Source organism: Hetaerina americana, unplaced genomic scaffold, assembly GCF_022747635.1.
Source record: "Hetaerina americana unplaced genomic scaffold, ioHetAmer1.1.p SCAF_2, whole genome shotgun sequence".
Lineage (NCBI taxonomy): Eukaryota > Metazoa > Arthropoda > Insecta > Odonata > Calopterygidae > Hetaerina > Hetaerina americana.
The window spans coordinates 10,335,750-10,356,046 of record NW_027286763.1 but is presented as its reverse complement, the minus strand read 5'-3'; positions in this window follow the sequence as shown (position 1 = coordinate 10,356,046).

The following is a 20,297-nucleotide window of genomic DNA, read 5'->3' as shown; positions in this document are numbered from 1 at the left end:
TGGGTCTATCGGGTGTTTATTTATTTTTTTTTAATTATATGTACCATGCAAGCCACCGCTGGAGTATGTGGCAGGGGGTGACACACACCAGACTCATTTTGACCCGAATATGACCCTACCGCGGTCGAACAATGCTATTGTGATCCCTTATCGTTCGTGGCTAAATAATGGCATCTTAAATCTATCTGTTCCACACTTAATCTCTCTAATTTTATTGACATGATCTCTCCTACCGTATTACAATGGAGGTGTTAATGCATTTTCAATATCACTGCTAAAGAGACGTCCTTGCAATTTATGCAAGAGCTTAAACCTAAAATTTAACTTTCGCTCCGTGAGTGATTCCCAGCCCAGCTACTCTACTATATTGGATACACTTATAAGTTTATCATAACGTCGTTTTACAAATCTAGCTCCTCTACACTGCACACGATCCAATTCGGCAATCAATCTAGCTTCGAGAGGATCCCATATAGTACTAGCAGCATACTCTAAATGAGGGCCAACCAACGACAGATATCATTTCTCTTTGACCTTTTCATCACATTTACCAAGTACTATTCAAATAAATCCTAATATTTTGTTAGCTTGTCCACATATTCCCCGTATGTGTTTCACCCAGGAGAGATCGCGAGTGAGGGTAACGCCTATGAGTGGCACAAGTTGTCTAGGAAGGGAAGGGAAGATATTGAAGACGTCGAACGTTCAGGACGCCCTTCGACCTCAAAAAGTGTCGAAAATCTTGCAAGAGGTAAGGCATTATTGGAGAGGGTTCGCATGGTTTCGGATGAACTTGGCATCCCTGAAAGTGATGTGGTGACCGAAAACATAGGCATGAGATAGACGTGGGGGAATATATACACACACACAAGCACGCACCCACGGACATTTATAATGTATATGGAGTTAGTTCTAGCTTACGAAGACAAAAACATAGAAACACACACACACACACACACACACACACACACACACACACACACACACACACACACATATATATATATATATATATATATATATATATATATATATATATATATATATATATATATATATATAAATGCAAAGAAACTCATTCGTTTTCGAATTTTCGGTGGTCCAAGCCACCTTTCTCAAGTAACAGAAGAAAGGAACTGCAGTTCCCTACCCTCATTTCACTCTTCCTTAGTAAACATTCCATATCCTCGCTCTGGGCTCCCCATCATGCTTTTTTCGCCATCATATTTTCGGGTTGAATAATAAACTGGGAACCGAAAAAAAGAACGAAAGAAGCATGGTGGAAAACAGCGAGAGCATTTGAATGTTTGCCTAAAAGAAAGGCGAAACTGGTGCGCTATACTGGAATTCTGCGCATTAAAAGAATACACGTATTAGCCTTGAAGAAACTAGGTTACATTCTCCGGGTGGTAAGAGAATATAATTGAATGGTAAGAAACAGGTTTTACTTTCATTTAGTTAGGCCACATTTAGAATACGCAGCATGCATTTGGGGTCCATGGGAGAAAACTTTAATGTAGCAATTGGAAAATGCTTAGAGAAAATCCTCTAGATTTCTGTAAATTGCTACATTTCTGTAGGATGCGGGACGATAATGGCGGGAGAATCATGTTTGTAGCCCGTTGCCTTGTGACGTGAGAACAGGTATGACCTTAAGACTTTTATATAGGTGCAGGGCACCTGAGTTATTCTGCGACGCAGTGAGAATAATTATGGCACCAAAATATTATCGGTAGAATCAACCGGCGGGATAAAATAAAGAGAGGCGGACACCGTCCCAGACAGTCAAGTATTCGTTCTTCTCTCTCATGATACCCTAATATAAAAAAATTAGCCCAAGTATCCAAATATATCCGGCTCATTTTGTGGAAGTTCATGTTCATTAAATGAAGGACACAATGTATAAAAACATATAAGTATAAGAATACATAAGAACACTCGAAATATACATTGTGTTCTTCATTCAATGAACACGTATGTGTGTTTGAGCCGGAGTAATTTTTATGTGAGCCAACATACATTGAAATGTACGAGTGAACACGTATCCATGCATACATTGTGGATGGATTTTGTCCTAACACCATCTGCCACACACTCCTTAGGCGGCTTGCGAGGTATTTGATTAGTTTTAGATGATGTACATAAAATGCCAACCCTTGCTTTCTCTGTAGTCTTCCGCTTCCAACAATCTCCGCTTTCATTTCACCTCGCATAACCGTAATACAGGTATATGCAATTTCTTTTTCCATCTATATTTCAGATAAAGTTATATATTTAATTTCGACCATCATTCTGTCGTTTTCTGGTGACTTTCAGAATTTTAGTGATCGTAGAACCATAAATTTTCTCTCTTCAAATAGGAAATGGAGATGTTGATGCTCTCTAGAGCATTGTAGTCACTTGAAAACATCAGATTGAAGGTTGAAGCTGAATCTCTAACCGTACCTACATATGGTCCGTCACTTCTATCTTCAATGATTGAAGTTATGAAGGCATCGAAAAGACTTCAGCCACTTTGAACTCCTGAACTTACAAAAACGAATGGAATGCTTCCTGTTACTTTTCAATCACCTCTCGAAATATCTCCAAATAATGAAACAGTTTACCTTCTCCAGTTTCCAGAATGGCGTTCGCTGGTACACCTCTCTTCCTTTGGATCTGCCGTACCTCTACCCTCGCAGAGTGTGTTCTCAACATGTGCCGATACCGTCTCGTGTGAATAATTGTCATTTTAGGAACCTCCCGATGGGCGAACTCATTATCTCTCTCTGCGATAAGGTAACCCGCTCGGGCGGCTTATTACTTGAAGCGCTTCTCCTTCCGGATTGATATTTTTCGCACCTGCGCGAATGCCCGCAGTTTCAGCGGGGAGTTATAAATGACTACGGAAATATAATCATTCACAAACAAATTGAACGTCATTATGAAATCACCTACTTATCTCCTCAATACTATAAATGGAATATATTCAATGGTCAATGCAATAAATTTCACTTGTTCATTGTTTTATTTTTAGGGATAAGGAAGTTTACTCAATCATATCAAACTATATGGATATATATTTTTTCTTCGCCAAATTGCTTCTCTTATTCCTCCTTTCCCGAAGAAATAAGAACGGTGCCTTAAAGTGGCAGTTTGTTTTATCAGTGATGAATTTTCGTGGAAATATAAATTTTTACTACTACTATATGTCATTTCAGAGTGAAATGACTGCTAATCCTGAACAAATAATACAAACTTCGCCATTAAATTTCACCTTTTCCATCAGCACGTATCTACGTGTAGATGATTTATTGAACGCTCTTATTATATTATCTAACACCTGAACATTGACGCCCCTGACCGAAATCTAATTACAGCCTTTTATCATGTGAATCGGTTTTCTTTCATAGAACAGAAATATTACCGTCAAAAATACGTTTGTGGGGTTTTCCAAATACTATGGAAAAATGCATACATTTCACATTTTAAAATTCATTCGTGTTGACCGGGATTCGACCCTGTATCCCTCGATTTAAGGCATATTGATTGCGATATTTAATGAAGGGGAGAGAAACATATGGTGGGACTGGGGAGGGGGGGATGTGCCTGGAGCGGAAAATAGGGAAAGGGTTAGCAGAGCATAGCGAAATACAAAGTGATAAACAGTTCACCTAAAAGAAGGTCAGGGTACAACTTCAGTGACCACTTTTGTGGTCACTGAAGTTGACACGCCGTCGGGCTTAGTACTGGGTGAGCTCACCTACTAAACCGACCTTCGGGTTGATTACTGTGTTTATGGTTTTTTTTATTGTTAAAATGGGGCAGGGCAATAATGTTGCCCAAAGAAACCTGTGAGAGAAAAATGATAGTTTCTTTATCGAAAGTAAGACTAGTCCTTCGACGGAGTCGGATCTGAACAGTCACAAAAGGCTGCGACGAGTATCTACTGGCGCTCAATTGAAAGAAAATAATATGTAAAATGCTCGATTACTGGAGAGGGGAAATTTGGGACTACTTTACAAGCTCAAGCGAATACCATCATACTGCACCTGGATCGGACAATAAGTGTGGCATTGAACGCCCAAAATGTGCTTAATTTTTCGTACCAGGTACTGCTTCCGAAATCAGGGATGTGCCTAATATCAGTAAAATTGTTGCAATCGGTATATTAAGCACCGTTAAATGTAATTGATTTTCTAAAAGTATGTTAACACCTCGTACAGTTCGGCTCTTATTGAGTATTATCTTTAAAGATCTTACGAGCATGTGAAAATGCAACACATGCCTTTAAAGAAGTGAAAACGGTGGTACCTGCATTAGCGGTGGATTTTGCGAAAGCGATTCATACTCTTCCATTATGGACTGAAATAAAAAAGGCAACGTGCACTCTTTGATCCGTCAGCTGTGTGCTGGAAGAATGTGTTCTTTTAAACCAAGGTCTTTCGGACATGAGTGGGTGAATACGTCCCTGTCGATCAATTGCCTAACGCTTTTCTTATACTCGATCTATACTAGATCTCTATCATAAAATGGAGATACTTGACAGATTTTACATTCTGTCAAGTACCTCCATTTTATATTCCTGAAGACATTTTACTTCGCTTATCTTTCGCTTATTGGCGGGAAATAGATAATTGCTTGTGAGAACTTCCTGGTTCGAACCACCTGACGCAGATTTCATTGAAATTAAAGTTGCTTCCTGGAAAAATTATTATTTGCGCGGGCGAAATTATTTCATTCATTAGAGCGTATTCAATCGTGACATTAATTAGGAAACCAGATCCACCAGATGAATTCAAGGATGGGGATCGGATAGGCGCGACGGATTGCAGTCGAGACGGACAATTTGGAGCATTCCCGTATCTGCTGGCTGCGAGGCTTCGAAGGCACTTCGAACGGGCCGGCGTGCAAAGAGATGTCGTAGCGGACCCATGGTCTGATTTCCGTTCTAATTTAGAACCTGGGAAGTCGCTGATTAAAAGTCGGTACGGATGATATTTGAGCAAACCTACGGCTGTCGCGAATGGAAATCTGACCCGTCTTGCCAGTCGAATCGCCCACGCGTCAATCGGACCCGAAGGAATGATCTTTTCTGTTTGGGGACGACCGTGATAGAGCAGTTTGTCAGACGAAGGGGTCAAATCATGTCGTAGTCTACATTCCTTAAGACTTTGAATGTTCTCTGTCCAAGATGTTGCGTCACAGGTCTTCTTCATGATTCTCTTCAGCAGTTATTGGTGTTTAGTCTTTCAGCAAAAAACTTCTCTCTTGAACGTATTGTTTTTATTTCTATTAATATATCTTCCTCCTCTCGCGGGCACTATCTTTTTTATAGAAAAATTGGGAATCAAATTCGTTTCCGTTTGTACCTAGGATATACGTTGCGTTACAATGAGTGTGCAAACCTCATAAGGTACTTTATTTTTGCCACGTATTTATTTTTCGTACGTAGATCCATGAGCAAATGCTAGTCCCATTTTTTGTCCTTGGCATTTCGTGTTCAGCTGGCTCCACGATATTCTTTCGCCATACCCTCCTCTCCCTCTGTCTACCGTGTTATGGATATTCCATTAACCCCACCCCCCTGCCCCACACCAACATCCCTCCTCACTTCACTCCCCTTCCCGGCAGCTCAAACCTCCCCCTTCGCCTCATTCTCTATTCTTCACCCACCAATCAATCTCCTGCCTCCGCCGAACTATCCTCCCCCTTCCGCCCCTTCATGCGTTGGCCGAGAACCTAGCTGTCCCAGCTAGACACCTTGGCTCTTCGGTAAGATAGCTGCAACATAACATTCCTCCTACATTCTCATGCTCCAGTGAACTCTTTTAATTTGCCACTATTTCGCTGTATTTTTTAAAACCTTATTTCATTTTATTTATTTCGATGATTTCCATTTCTATTTTTTATTTTGTTTTAATATTTCTTTTTCAACAAAAAATTTAATTTCTTTATTTCAATTTTTGTTACATTACCTATTCAATTTTATTTTGTTACTTTTTTGTTTTCTGGTCAGAAAAGTATCTATTTGATATTGTGCGTATGGCAAGTGTTTTGACTTCGTGTGTCAGCAGATGGAAACCGCATTGTCATTTAAATTTTCAACAGCGGCGATAAGTTAAATCAAGATGTAAGATCTGGTGCTTTCCCGGCATATTTGCTTCATGAAGTTTTCTTGGGTCTTCCGCCGGGTCAGGGGTTCCATGTTGGCCGTGTGTCGGTGACCCTGAAGACGATGCACGAGTCGGACATCGAAACGAGGCCGTGTGGCCTTCCACCCTGACCCGGTGGAAGGCCCGAGAAAACTTCATTAAATCAAGATGTAGAAAGAGTTCAGTTTTTGCGACCATTTCCAGTTTAAGGAGTTTTTATTGCTTGCGACTGTGATCCTTAATCCACAATTCGCTGTCTACATTGATTAAAAGCAAACAATACCCGTTGTAAGCCGGAATCTCTTCGGGTCGGACCAATGCTTTAAAATTTCAAAATATCCTGGGTTGGATGAGACTTTTTGTAGGGGCATAAGGAGGAGTTCAAATACAGAAGTGACTTCAGGCGTTTCACAGGAAAGTGTAACGGAACTCTATTATTCCTATTTTACGTTAACGAATTAAATCCGTAGTCACTAGTAAGATAAATTTATTTGTCGACGATGCAGTGACTTACCGTGATCCTGAGGACACAGCAGCTTTTTCAGATGACCTTAATGCTATAAAACGCTGGTGCGACACTTGGAAATTAGAAATAAACCTAAAACGTGCGTAGTGATGAAGTTTTGGAATAAGAGCAATTCATTCCCCAACGCTTACAGCATCGGGAACACTGATATGGAATGTCTAGACTCGATTAAATATTTAGGGGTAACCCTCACTCACGACCTCTCCTGGGTGAAACACACACGGGGAATATGTGGACAATCTAACAAAAAATTAGGATTTATTAGGAGAATACGGAGTAAGTGTGATATAATGTCAAAGGGAAATGTTATCCTTCGCTGGTTGGGCCTTGCTTAGAATATGCTGCTGGTATATGGGATCCTCACGAAGTTGGATTGATTGCCGAATTGGATCGCGTGCAGAGTAGAGGAGCTAGATCTGTGAAACTTTGTTATGATCAACTAGGTAGCGCATCCGAAATATCTAGGGATAGAGTATGGGAATCAATCACGGAGCGAAGGTTAGATTACAGATTAAATATCTTGCATAAATTGGAAGGACGTCTCTTTATCAGTGATATTGAAAATGTATTAACACCTCCATTGTAATACGGTAGGAGAGATCATGTCAATAAAATTAGAGAGATTTAGTGCGGAACAGATAGATTTAAGATGCTAGATTTTCGATCTTATCGATCGAGGAAAAATTGGTCTTAAATCTGACTGTTCGACCAGTGTGGGGATCATATTCAAGGCAAACTTAGATTGGTGTGTATTCACCCTCTGCCACACACCCTAGCGGTGACTTGCAGGGCATTAAGTAATTATTAAAAATTAGTAATAGAATTGTATTCCCTATCCCCGGGTTAACTAACTCGTTTGTCGTACCCTTGGAATTTTTACCTGGGTCAATTGTTAGAAAAAATGTTTCGGAATGTGCTAATTGCTTTTCGTATTGACTTCTATTTTTTATTGCATGTCATATTCAATAAAAAGAATACGCGAAACAATACGTGCGACAGTTACTTAAAACTAAACGAGGGGATCATACGAAGTTCCTTTCAGAGTTGCAACAATAATTGAAGAATTTCATCAGAAATGAATGTTGAATGCGATTGATGCTAAATACTTGAGTAGGGTTGAGTGATCGATCATTCATTTTGTCATTCAACTATACAAGCTACATAAAGCTTCATAAAGTCGATGCATGTCAAATAAACGAAGAGGTAGTTTGAATAAATTAGAGGCATACTTAAGTACGTAGGATGACCTTATTAATTATTCTCGTTGTTTAGATTTAAATTAGTCTCAAAATCAATAATTAGCAAATACATATCTTAATATTGAACTTGGGTTTCGTGGGTGACATTTAGAAATATCGCGATTGCAATAGAACTCAAGAAATACTATATGCTTTCGGAATTCGAACATATCGGTAAAGTTTTTTTAAGATCAAAAATTGCATAGCTGAAGGGACGATTCAGCTATTCATCTTTGGCAGATGATCGGTTAACATTTCAGTTCAATGAAAAATCTTGAAATGGAAGTAAGCACAATATTTCGGTCAACAAACATTGCTGAAAACAAATAATACTTATTGAAGTAGAATTAACTTAATAAAAATCCGAGCCGAAAGTTAAATTAATGACTTTTTTCTTGATACAGAATTGTTATCAGCCTTCCTCCATCATTCTCTTCTGTGTGATGCTGGATTCAGTTGACTTATGCAATTATGCTGAATACTCGGACCAAATAGAACTTCAATCGAAGCGACGTTGTCTAATGCACTGTACTGCATGCTGCCACGCCAACTAAGTGCCTTTGTGCGGTGGCATCTTTTTTGTGGAATTTTTTCTTTTTAACTCAGGCAATAAACATTAACTTGATACTTCCACTTGTTCTTAATTACTGTTCGCCGTTCCTATCGTTTCGTTTGCAGGCTCATGTATCACTTTTTTCATGAATTCCGATTTCTTCTCTATCTTACCACTCCCCCTATTTCTCAGTTATGTTGTTCTTTGCAGCCACTGATTCTTCTCTTTTATCGATCCGCTTAATGAATCCGCCTTTTATTTTCTATACCGTCATGCCTACTCATAGCGACTCCTCCCAAATCAGCAGAACACAGAAGATCATTCGCTCCCCACTCCGAAGCCCGTCTCTTATCTCGATTTGATGAAGTGGCGATTCCACGAAGCATTCTTCCGCCGACTTACGTTGGAAGTAGCCAAATCTCCGAAAGTCTACGATGGGCAGTTATCGAAGAGGGAGTAAAAACGTTTCCGAAAACTCCCCTCTTAGATAGCAATCACAGTAACTGAAAACTTCCGACGTAGTCTTTTCCATAGTCCAGAAAAATTTTGATGCATCACATTAATTACTCTATTCCACTCTTCCGGATCATAAATTCTGAGTCTTTTAAGTTTATATTTTAACAATGAACACTTGTAACACCGTTGACACCATTAAGTTCCATTTTTTAGGATTTAATTTTTTGCATTGAAGACAAAGGGCATTGCTACTTTTCTAGGAGAAATTGAAAAAATGGCAGATTTGCCTTCTTAAAATCCTAAATGTTTAATCTATAACAAAAGAAGGACAGTTTATGGCTAAAAATGTGAAATTTTGGCCGATTTATAGCCCAGAAAAATTTTAATGCATCAAATTATATAAGCTACTGTACTCTTCCGGATAATAAAAATCTGGGTATTTTTATTTTATTTGTTTTTTATTCCTTGGGGCTCGTTTGTAGTGTGGTTGAGGCGTTGAAATACTAGCCCAAAGATCTTCGATTCACTTCCGGTGAAAGAAATTATATTTATATTAATTTTTAAATTTCTCAAAAATTTTTTTTCTCTATCGTAAAATGTTAAAATTAAAAGTTATTTTTTTATTTTTACAAATTTTCTCAAAATGTTTTTCTATGCATTGATCTTTATAGATTCTTTTTTGAGGTTTTTAAGGTATAATTAGTTGGGATGATGAGGAATATGATTAATGACCTCAAGATCCTTCGAATAAATTAACCAGACGATATTGAAAAGTAAACGCAACTTAAATAAAACAAAATCTTACAAGGATAGTGATTGCTTGTGTGTAGTGTGGTAGAGGCCCCCACCCGAAGGTCCCCCCTTGGAATAAAGTTTTAAAAAGTTTTTTTCTTAATTTTTTCAGCATAGCTCTTCTAAATGATATGAAATGTTTATATTAAATGTTGTTTTAATAGGTTTTAAAGGATAGGTCACGTAAACGGTTTTTTCTATAAACAGATCTTTTTAGGTATAATGTATTGCCAGCACGAGTGGACCTTTCTAGCCCACTCCTGCAATTCTACGTACGTCTCCCGAGTATAACACCCTGTATCCATCGCTCCAGAAGTTGTTGGTCCCAACCCATTTCATCTCACTCACTCCTAGGATGTTGATACCCAATCTGTCCATTTCCGTCTTGGCATTTTCCAACTTCCTGCATACTTCCAATGATTTCACGTTCCATATCCCTATCCTGCATTTATCCACTTTGATGTTCCCCTTGCAGTGGCCCCCACCCGAAGATACATTTAAGGGACTATTTTACCGGGAGGAAAGCCATTATGTCGCATTTGAAGGGAGGACTGCGTATTCTAGGGAGACTAATGTGGTGGTTTCCCGTTGCCTTCCACACATATATGCATTGTGCATTTCCAAAACATTTTAAATGCCATAATTGGAAAATAGTACTTTAAATGCCATGTCTTTCTAAGGCAATACAGTTTGTCTGGATAGTGCTAACCCAAGTGGGAGAAAACAAAACTAGAATTAGCAGTGCAAGTCAAAACATTGTAACGTCCAGTCTGCAACAACATGGACATTAGTTGCTCCATTGTTAGTCCGCCATACGACGCCGATCTACACCATCGACAAGCTGACGCTGCCATTAAAGCAATGTGATGATGAAAAAAAATGCTTAATCTTCGGATGCATACGTTGTAACTTTTGATCTACAGCAGCAAATGTACATCCCACAACTAACTCACTCTAAGATGTACTATTCTAAACAAGTTTTGTGCTTTAACTTTGGTATCCACAACAGTGTTACTGGAACTGGTTGCATGTGTATTTGGTCAAAAAACTTGGGTGGGAGATGCTCACAAAGAAATTTCATCATGTGTTTATAAATATTTGACCATGGCTAACCTAAGGGGGAAAATGAAACATCTGCTGGTAAGATAACTGTGGAGGCCAGAACAAAAACCAGTTTATGTTAGTGATGCACTTAGTTCTAATAGCAAATAATTTCTTTTCCAAAATTGTGCACAAATTTCCAGTGGAAGGGCATATTTTTCTCTGCTGCGACAGAGATTTCGCATTGATTAAGAAGAGGAAAAATGTTTGCCAGGCTCACACTCTGAAGGATATTGCCATAGTAATTACAAGTGCAGCCCATAAGAATCCATTTACATGCAAGATTGAAGAAGAGTTGTACGATTTCAAGACAACAGCCCAGGCCTTCCTGAATACAAATAAGCCCAGAATTTCATCTGCATCCGAGCTTCCACTAACAGCCAATGTACAAGTGGCTACCAACTTTGGCGAACTAACAAACCGAGGCAAAAGTATAAGCTTCCCAAACGAAAGTGTGACTGTGGAAAATTTTCAAGATACCAATTTGCCTCTGACCAGAACATGCTTTGGCCTGCCAGAAAAGATAAAAGGGGACATCTGGAAAATGATGCCTTACCTACGGAATGAAGCAAGAGGGTACTTTAAAGAGATGTTACAGGAAACACCACCAAACGCAGCTCAACAAGATGACGAAGGAGTATGAACTTTTCCTAATGGTTAAGTGCAGTGACTTGCATAGCATTTGCAACGTTTTGAAGTTGCAATTAAGAGAAAACATTTTTTTAAATGTTAACTGATGAGAATTTTTATTTTTAAAAAAAATACACACACACACACACATATATATATATATATATATATATATATATATATATATATATATATATATATATATATATATATAATACATTGAATATATATATATATATATTCTATTCAACTGAGAGGAAAATAAAAGAATAGGACAAAGTGCCAGCCCTCACTCATTTCTCCATCTTGCCACAACGACGGAGTAGTAGTAGTTTTTAGGGGAGGCGACCGACAGCTAAGGTCATTTGCACCATAGGGGATGGACAGGAAAGGGTGAAGGGAGGAAACCCGCCGTCGGAGCTAATATGATTATCCTAATACTGTTTCCAAAATAAAATGCAACAGATTTAAATGGCTGGGGAATGTGAAGAGAATGCCAGAAGATAGATTGTATAAGTCATGTAACACATGATTTGAAGAACCTTTTGGGCATCATGGCATGTAAATATGCATACCGTTCAATGCAGGTTCCAATGAAAACTTTAAAAGTTTTTCTCAAAGAAATTTCAATTACCAAGGACATGCTGCAATTTAGAAACATATAAATATCTGACCAGCAATCAAACATATAGCAATATAATACAAAAAAACGACAATCACTCACAATCACAATCCTCAGCAAGCAAGTATTATTTTTAAAAAATCAGCAAACAACAGTATTCGAATGGTATTTCCAATTATCATGAGGTTATCACCTACAGCTACAATTCCAGTATATCCCATTAGGTACAAAACTTCTGCGGGCCAGGATCTAGTATGTGGTTGCATGAAAGCTACATCTTAGCACCTAATAGCATAATGAGTGGTTTTTATAAATGTCATCTTTATAATTGGTACAAAGCAACCCCGTTGATGCACACAGAATGATGACAAACATACAAAACTTAAATTTCTAGCCTTGTGATATAAATAACCACATGAATGAACCTTACATTCCTAAATACAAGGTTTGAGCATTGCCAATATCTCAGAGGAGAATGCGCCAAGAGACTCACTCTTCCCCTCAATACACACCCTTCTGTATTCAATTGTCCCAGGCTGAACTTTGCGGACGTTCAAGTTCATAAAATGAAGAGCACGGTCTTTTTTTAACGGTTCTTTATTTTCATACTAAATAAAGAACAGTGGACAAATACTCTGTGTTCTTCATTTAATACAAACCCTTCTCCTTGTATTCATAATCTACTTTCCCTATCCTAATCTAGGATATATCCAGCACTATGTTGTCACCCCTTTGCCCGAGCTATCTTATTAATCAACGCGAGCCTTCTATGGTAGAGAACCCTTCATTAGACTCTCTCTTGGAATGACATAACATTAATGTCTCCCAAAACGAGCAATTATTTAAAGTACTCAAAAAAATATCTTTATATTCCAAAAAACGCATAATACTTGATTTAACAATATAATAAACTGTGTGCTCCAGTAGTAGAAAGAACTTTAGAGAATTGTTTGTTCCTTTGAGATTATTATTTTCTTAGCCTGGTTAAATACTACCTTGATCAAAAATTTCCCGGAATTTATTCAGAAAATTAAAAATACAAGTTTATTCATCTAAATCTATATTGTCCCCTTCAAAGTAATCCCCATCGACTGCAAAACACTTATGCCAGCGCTTGATCCAATCCTCGAAACATTTTTTATATTCGGTTTTCGGTATGTCCATCAGTGCTTCCTGCGATTTTTCCATTACTTCCTCTCGGCTGCTAAAACGCGTTCCCCGTAATGGTTTTTTAACTCGATTGAACAGAAAGAAGTCACAGGGAGCCAAATCAGGTGAATTCGGTGGCTGTTGGATGGCATTTGTTGCATTTTTCGTCAAAAAATTACGAATAATGATAGCACTGTGCGACGGTGCGTTATCATGGTGCAAAATCCACGAGTTTTCTGCCCACATTTCTGGTCTCTTTCGGCGAATTGCTTCACGCAAACGTCTCATAACGCCCAAATAATACTCTTTGTTTACTGTCTGGCCTTCTGGCAAAAATTCATGATGCACTACACCGTTGTAATCCATGAAAACCGTCAGCATTGCCTTCTTTTTTGACTGAAAACGACGTGGTTTTTTTGGTCTCGGCTCATTTGGTGAACGCCATTCACTTGCCTGATGTCTGGATTGCGTGTCGTACTCATAAACCCACGTCTCATCTCCAGTAATGATCCTTTTGATGAATGTGGGATCGGATTCAGCCTCGCAAATCATGTCTTTTGCGACGTCAACACGGTCTCTTTTTTGCATGAAATTGAGGTCTTTTGGCATGCTACACGACGGAAACCCAAATCATTAACCACAATGTCTTGGGCGGATCCATAGGCAATGTTCAAGTCCTCCGCTATTTCTCTGATGGTTAATTTGCGGTTATTGACCAACATTTCTTTTACTTTATCAATTTTTTCACCGACTTTCGATGTCGATGGTCTGCCACTGCGTTCATCATCTTCGATTGACTCACGACCACTTCTGAACCGCTCGTGCCACTGGTAAACGACCGTTTTTTTTAGAGAATCGTTGCCGAAACACTTTTCCAACATTTCCAACGTCCGTGCGCCACTAAATCCGTTTTTTACGCAAAATTTAATACAAGTTCGTTGTTGCAAATTTAAATCCATTTCTGAAATTGTAAAAAAATCGCCAACACACACAGAGATAGATGTACTCTTGGCTACGTAACTTTTGCAAATGTCAAGTTATGACACTAAGATTTAAAGGGAATATCAACAACAGATGTACCAATTTAACAAAAAAAACAGAACTCAAATCGGAACGATGGGAGCGCCACACGGTGGTTATTCCGGGAACTTTTTGATCAAGGTAGTATATCAAATTGGCTCTGATGGCTCAGAATATTTGGAAGATCCTGATGAAGGACTGCTCCAAGCTGTTGAGACCAGACTTCATCCCAAGCCTTTCGATAAATTTTATCCACCATACTTCCATCCTTGAAAAATGAAGAAAAAAACATTTAAAATCAAAAGTTTTTATGAGTAGATTTTTAAAAAAGTACGACCTATGGCATAACAGGAGTCTTTATTCATTTTCATTGTTTATGTAACAAAGGGATTTACACTTTTATTATTGCATTTTTTCACATTAAAAACAGACAATCATGGCTTTTATTTACTTCATAGGTGCCAAAATAGCAAGAACATTTCTAATAGATACAGACTTTACATTCTAGCGGCACACTCTTTACCCCCACAAATCATACCGCATTTTTCCAATGATTACGTTGCCCGGTTTTTAAGAGAGGAGTTTTTTGTACTTACAGAAAAATTAGTCCTTGGCTTTCCATCACTGATGGCCAGAAGAGACGTTAGGTACGACCAAATGTAATTATCGACGATTTGCATTGGAATTCCATAAGATGCCAATAAACTAATACCATTTCTACTTGGATTGATTTGCTGTTGGAGAACAGTGAAATACAAGTTCACTGAAACTCCTCTTGATTTAACAAAGGTGACTATGTCTTGAGCACATGGTATGCATGGAGATTGGCTACTAATGACAATCACTTTCCTAAAAAATTAAAATGTCAGGAAAGTAATACACTAACATATTGGGACAAGAAATGGCAACACACACACACAATTTATACCTCAAAAAGAAAGACAAGGCAATTGAACTAAGGAGTGCCATTAACAGGAAAAACATATGGGCAATTCACTTCTTAATGACTCAGTGATTCTGTGATTCAGAAGGAGCATTTCCTACCTCAATTCAAGACCACTTCCATTTCCATACATTACCACTTGTTCTATGGCCTTCTTTTCGGTGTGCTGAGACCCACTACAGCAAAAGCTAAATATCCTTCGCATGTTATCTCCTTCTCCAAATGTACAGCAACAAACAACAGCACATATACCTTTGTGAGACGGTCTACCATTTTGGTTTAAAACATCCCATTCCTGTTGAGTTAGAGTTAGGTCGTGGCTTTGGTAGAGAGGTAATTAAATGGCACTGAATTGGTGCCCTGACTTCTTCCCTGTCAGAGAAAGGAAACCTCCACAGTTAAAGACCAGCCCCCGTGGTACTGGGTTGAACAATCCTCCTGATCTAGGGCTGCTCAACCCTGATGCTGAATAGAGGAACACATAACCTTTGTGACGAATGGTTACTTAGGCCCCGAAATACGCTGTTCTGTACATTTATTGGCACCAAAAACTGCCGTTGCTCAAATGGAAAAGAGGGTAAGATAGGAACTCTTTTTTCATCGTGAGACCTACTGTTGCCCCCATTATTGTACCCCCTACCTCTTCCCCGCCATAACATTAAACTTTCCTGCAGTGCAGATAAACACGCGGCAATCTAACACACCCTCCCCGGACTACAACCTTGACGTGGTGGAAGGGCTTGTGCGTTCCGATGACCCATAGAGCTTTGCTGGTGGGAGTAATAAAAATTGCTCCTGGTAGGGTCACCCATGCCAGATAGGTCGAAGGTTAGGAGCCAGACGAAAGGTAGTCCATGCAGCATCTGTTCCTCAGTGAGGCGGCTGCAATGGCGTCTGACCCCAGTGGGGCGGCCAGTAAGTGATGGTGTCACGTTAAAAACACCATTGAGGAAAGCAACGGGAAACCACCTCAATTATCATTCCCAAGAAAAATATGATGGACAATAGAGATATTTTGAGTCCTGGCAACCATGGGGCTCGGCCCAATCGGCCGTGTGTCGTGCCCGGCAGCGTGGGAGGCAAGGCTTCCGCGGTCGTCATCCCACGAAACCCTTGCAAGGGAAAACCAGCAGGAGCAAGACAGAAGACGCAGGAGAAGAAGACCAAATTAGTTAGAATAGGAACGTGGAATGTAAGGACAATGATGAGGACAGGGAAATTGGAGAATGTTAAGCGAGAGATGAAAAGGGGAAATATAGATATTTTAGGTCTATGCGAGGTGAGATGGAAAGATAGCGGGGATTACTGGAGTGATTAGTATAGAATAATATACAGCGGTGGGGACGAGAGCCAACGAGGGGTTGCCATAGTATTAAATGAAGAGGTATGAAGAAGCGTAGTCAACATAGAGCAGGTAACGGATAGAATACTACTAGTGGAGATAAAAGCAGAACCGACGAACTTAGTTATTATTCATGTATACATGCCACCGAGCAACCATAAGGAAGAAGAGGTCGATAGGATATACGACCAGTTAGAGGACATGATCGCGTGTGTTCCTGCAGGGAAACATTTGATAGTGATAGGGGATTGGAATGCGACGGTAGGCGAAGGAAGAGATGGTGACGAGGTCAGGGAATACGGTTTAGGCACGAGGAATGACCGCAGGGAGAAAGCAGTTGAGTTCTGCAGGAGACAGGGGTTAGTCATCACCAACGCTTGGTTTAGACACCACAAAAGACGCAGGTATACATGGAAAATGCCAGGTGACTCAGGAAGATATCAGCTAGATTATATCCTGGTTAGACACAGGTTTAGGAACAGTGTGATAAATTCGCACAGCTTCCTGGGAGCGGATGCGGACTCTGACCACAATTTAGTGGTTATGAAATGTAGCGTCCGTTTCAAAAAGATAAGGCAGGGGCGGCGGGTTAGAAAATGGAATGTAGAAGCATTAAATGGGTTGAATAGGAAGGAATACTAACAGGCAGTAGAGAAAATCATGGAGGATGGTAAAGGGCTTAGTACTATCGAAGAAAAATGGGAAATGATCAAGAAAGGGTTGTCTAAAGCCACAAAAGACACTATTGGAACCGTTAACGCTAAAAGGACTAGGAAATCATGGATCACGGATGAGATGATTACAAAGCTGGATGAGCGGAGAAAATGGAAGAATATAAATACAGAATTAGGCAAAATGAAGTACAAAGAATTGAACAATAAATTGAGGCGGGCAACAAATAAAGCAAAAGAAGCATGGTGGAAGACGCAGTGCGAGGATATGGAAAGTCTGCAAAGGAAGGGTGAAATCGGTTCGCTGTACAGCAAAGTTAAATCGTTATCGGGAAGTAAGAAAGGAAGAGCTATGCTAACAGTTAGAGATAAGGCGGGTAAGATAATAGTTGACGCAGGAAAGATCCAAGAGAGATGGAAGGAGTATATAGAAGAACTGTATAGTAAAGAACTCAGACCAACAAAGTTAGACATTGAAAAAGAAAATGACATAGAGGAAGACAGCTTAGGTCCAGGCATACTCGACAATGAGATAGAAAGGGCATTAAGGGAGATGAAACTAAATAAGGCTGTGGGGGTAGATAACATTCCCGTGAAACTTTTAAAATCCTTAGGAAAATGTGGGAGGAAGAGGCTAAATGGGCTGATCCATAGCATTTATGAGGAGGGAATCTGGCCGGAAGACTTTGTGAGAACTGTTTTAGTTCCTATTCCAAAAAAGGTAAAGGCCACGTCATGTGAGGACTATAGGACAATAAGTTTGATATCCCACACAGCTAAAGTTGTTCTCAGGATCATAAACAAAAGGATAGAGGGTAGGGCAAATGATTACTTAGGGGATGATCAGTTTGGGTTTAGGAAGGGGAGAGGTATGCATGATGCCATTGCAGTAATGAGATTATTAATCGAGAGGAATATAAAACACAACCAGGAGGTATTTGCCTGTTTTTTAGATTTCGAAAAAGCGTTTGATAGAGTGAATTGGGAAAAACTAATGAGTATTCTGCAGAAAATAGGAATAGATTGGAGGGAAAGGAGGCTAATCCGCAACCTGTACATGTCTCAGACTACTCAGGTGCGGGTGGGAAACGGGGAGGCATGATGGGCAGTGTTAGGAAGGGGTGTAAGGCAGGGTTGCCCATTATCACCGTTGCTGTTCAACCTCTATGCAGAGGAAATGATCAAAGAGGCATGGGAAGAACTCGAGGTAGGAATGAAAGTGGGCAGGGAATTCATAAAATCAGTTAGGTTTGCTGATGACCAAGCTTTAGTTTGTCAGTCAGCCAAGGGGCTGCAAGCATTGCTGAGTGAATTGGAAATTCAGGGCGACAGGTATGGGATGAGAGTCAATATTAATAAAACAAAGGTTCCGAAGAAACTGCGGGAGATGCCGCAACAGTAACTTTTAACGGAGTCATCCGCTAATGTGCATTTTAATGCAACAATTTCAGAGCGTAAAAATCATTCGCCTTGACTGGGACTCGAACCCAGATCCCTCAATATCCGGTCGAGTGCTTTAGCCACTTAAGCTACCGAGGCGTCCTCTTAAACTCTGAAATTTTGGGGCTTTTAAAGGAACTAGATGTTATGACGAAATACCGTACATACAATGTCACATGCATTCGTAGTCGTGCGCGAGGCGCCACTGTCCACGAGGTTAAAAGCCAACTTTAAACACGTATGGTGTTTTCCCTTTGACAAATTCCGAAGAAACTGCGGGAGATGCCGCAACAGTAACTTTTAACGGAGTCATCCGCTAATGTGCATTTTAATGCAACAATTTCAGAGCGTAAAAATCATTCGCCTTGACTGGGACTCGAACCCAGATCCCTCAATATCCGGTCGAGTGCTTTAGCCACTTAAGCTACCGAGGCGTCCTCTTAAACTCTGAAATTTTGGGGCTTTTAAAGGAACTAGATGTTATGACGAAATACCGTACATACAATGTCACATGCATTCGTAGTCGTGCGCGAGGCGCCACTGTCCACGAGGTTAAAAGCCAACTTTAAACACGTATGGTGTTTTCCCTTTGACAAATTCCGAAGAAACTGCGGGAGATGCCGCAACAGTAACTTTTAACGGAGTCATCCGCTAATGTGCATTTTAATGCAACAATTTCAGAGCGTAAAAATCATTCGCCTTGACTGGGACTCGAACCCAGATCCCTCAATATCCGGTCGAGTGCTTTAGCCACTTAAGCTACCGAGGCGTCCTCTTAAACTCTGAAATTTTGGGGCTTTTAAAGGAACTAGATGTTATGACGAAATACCGTACATACAATGTCACATGCATTCGTAGTCGTGCGTCGGACAGTGGCGCCTCGCGCACGACTACGAATGCATGTGACATTGTATGTACGGTATTTCGTCATAACATCTAGTTCCTTTAAAAGCCCCAAAATTTCAGAGTTTAAGAGGACGCCTCGGTAGCTTAAGTGGCTAAAGCACTCGACCGGATATTGAGGGATCTGGGTTCGAGTCCCAGTCAAGGCGAATGATTTTTACGCTCTGAAATTGTTGCATTAAAATGCACATTAGCGGATGACTCCGTTAAAAGTTACTGTTGCGGCATCTCCCGCAGTTTCTTCGGAATTTGTCAAAGGGAAAACACCATACGTGTTTAAAGTTGGCTTTTAACCTCGTGGACAGTGGCGCCTCGCGCACGACTACGAATGCATGTGACATTGTATGTACGGTATTTCGTCATAACATCTAGTTCCTTTAAAAGCCCCAAAATTTCAGAGTTTAAGAGGACGCCTCGGTAGCTTAAGTGGCTAAAGCACTCGACCGGATATTGAGGGATCTGGGTTCGAGTCCCAGTCAAGGCGAATGATTTTTACGCTCTGAAATTGTTGCATTAAAATGCACATTAGCGGATGACTCCGTTAAAAGTTACTGTTGCGGCATCTCCCGCAGTTTCTTCGGAATTTGTCAAAGGGAAAACACCATACGTGTTTAAAGTTGGCTTTTAACCTCGTGGACAGTGGCGCCTCGCGCACGACTACGAATGCATGTGACATTGTATGTACGGTATTTCGTCATAACATCTAGTTCCTTTAAAAACCCCAAAATTTCAGAGTTTAAGAGGACGCCTCGGTAGCTTAAGTGGCTAAAGCACTCG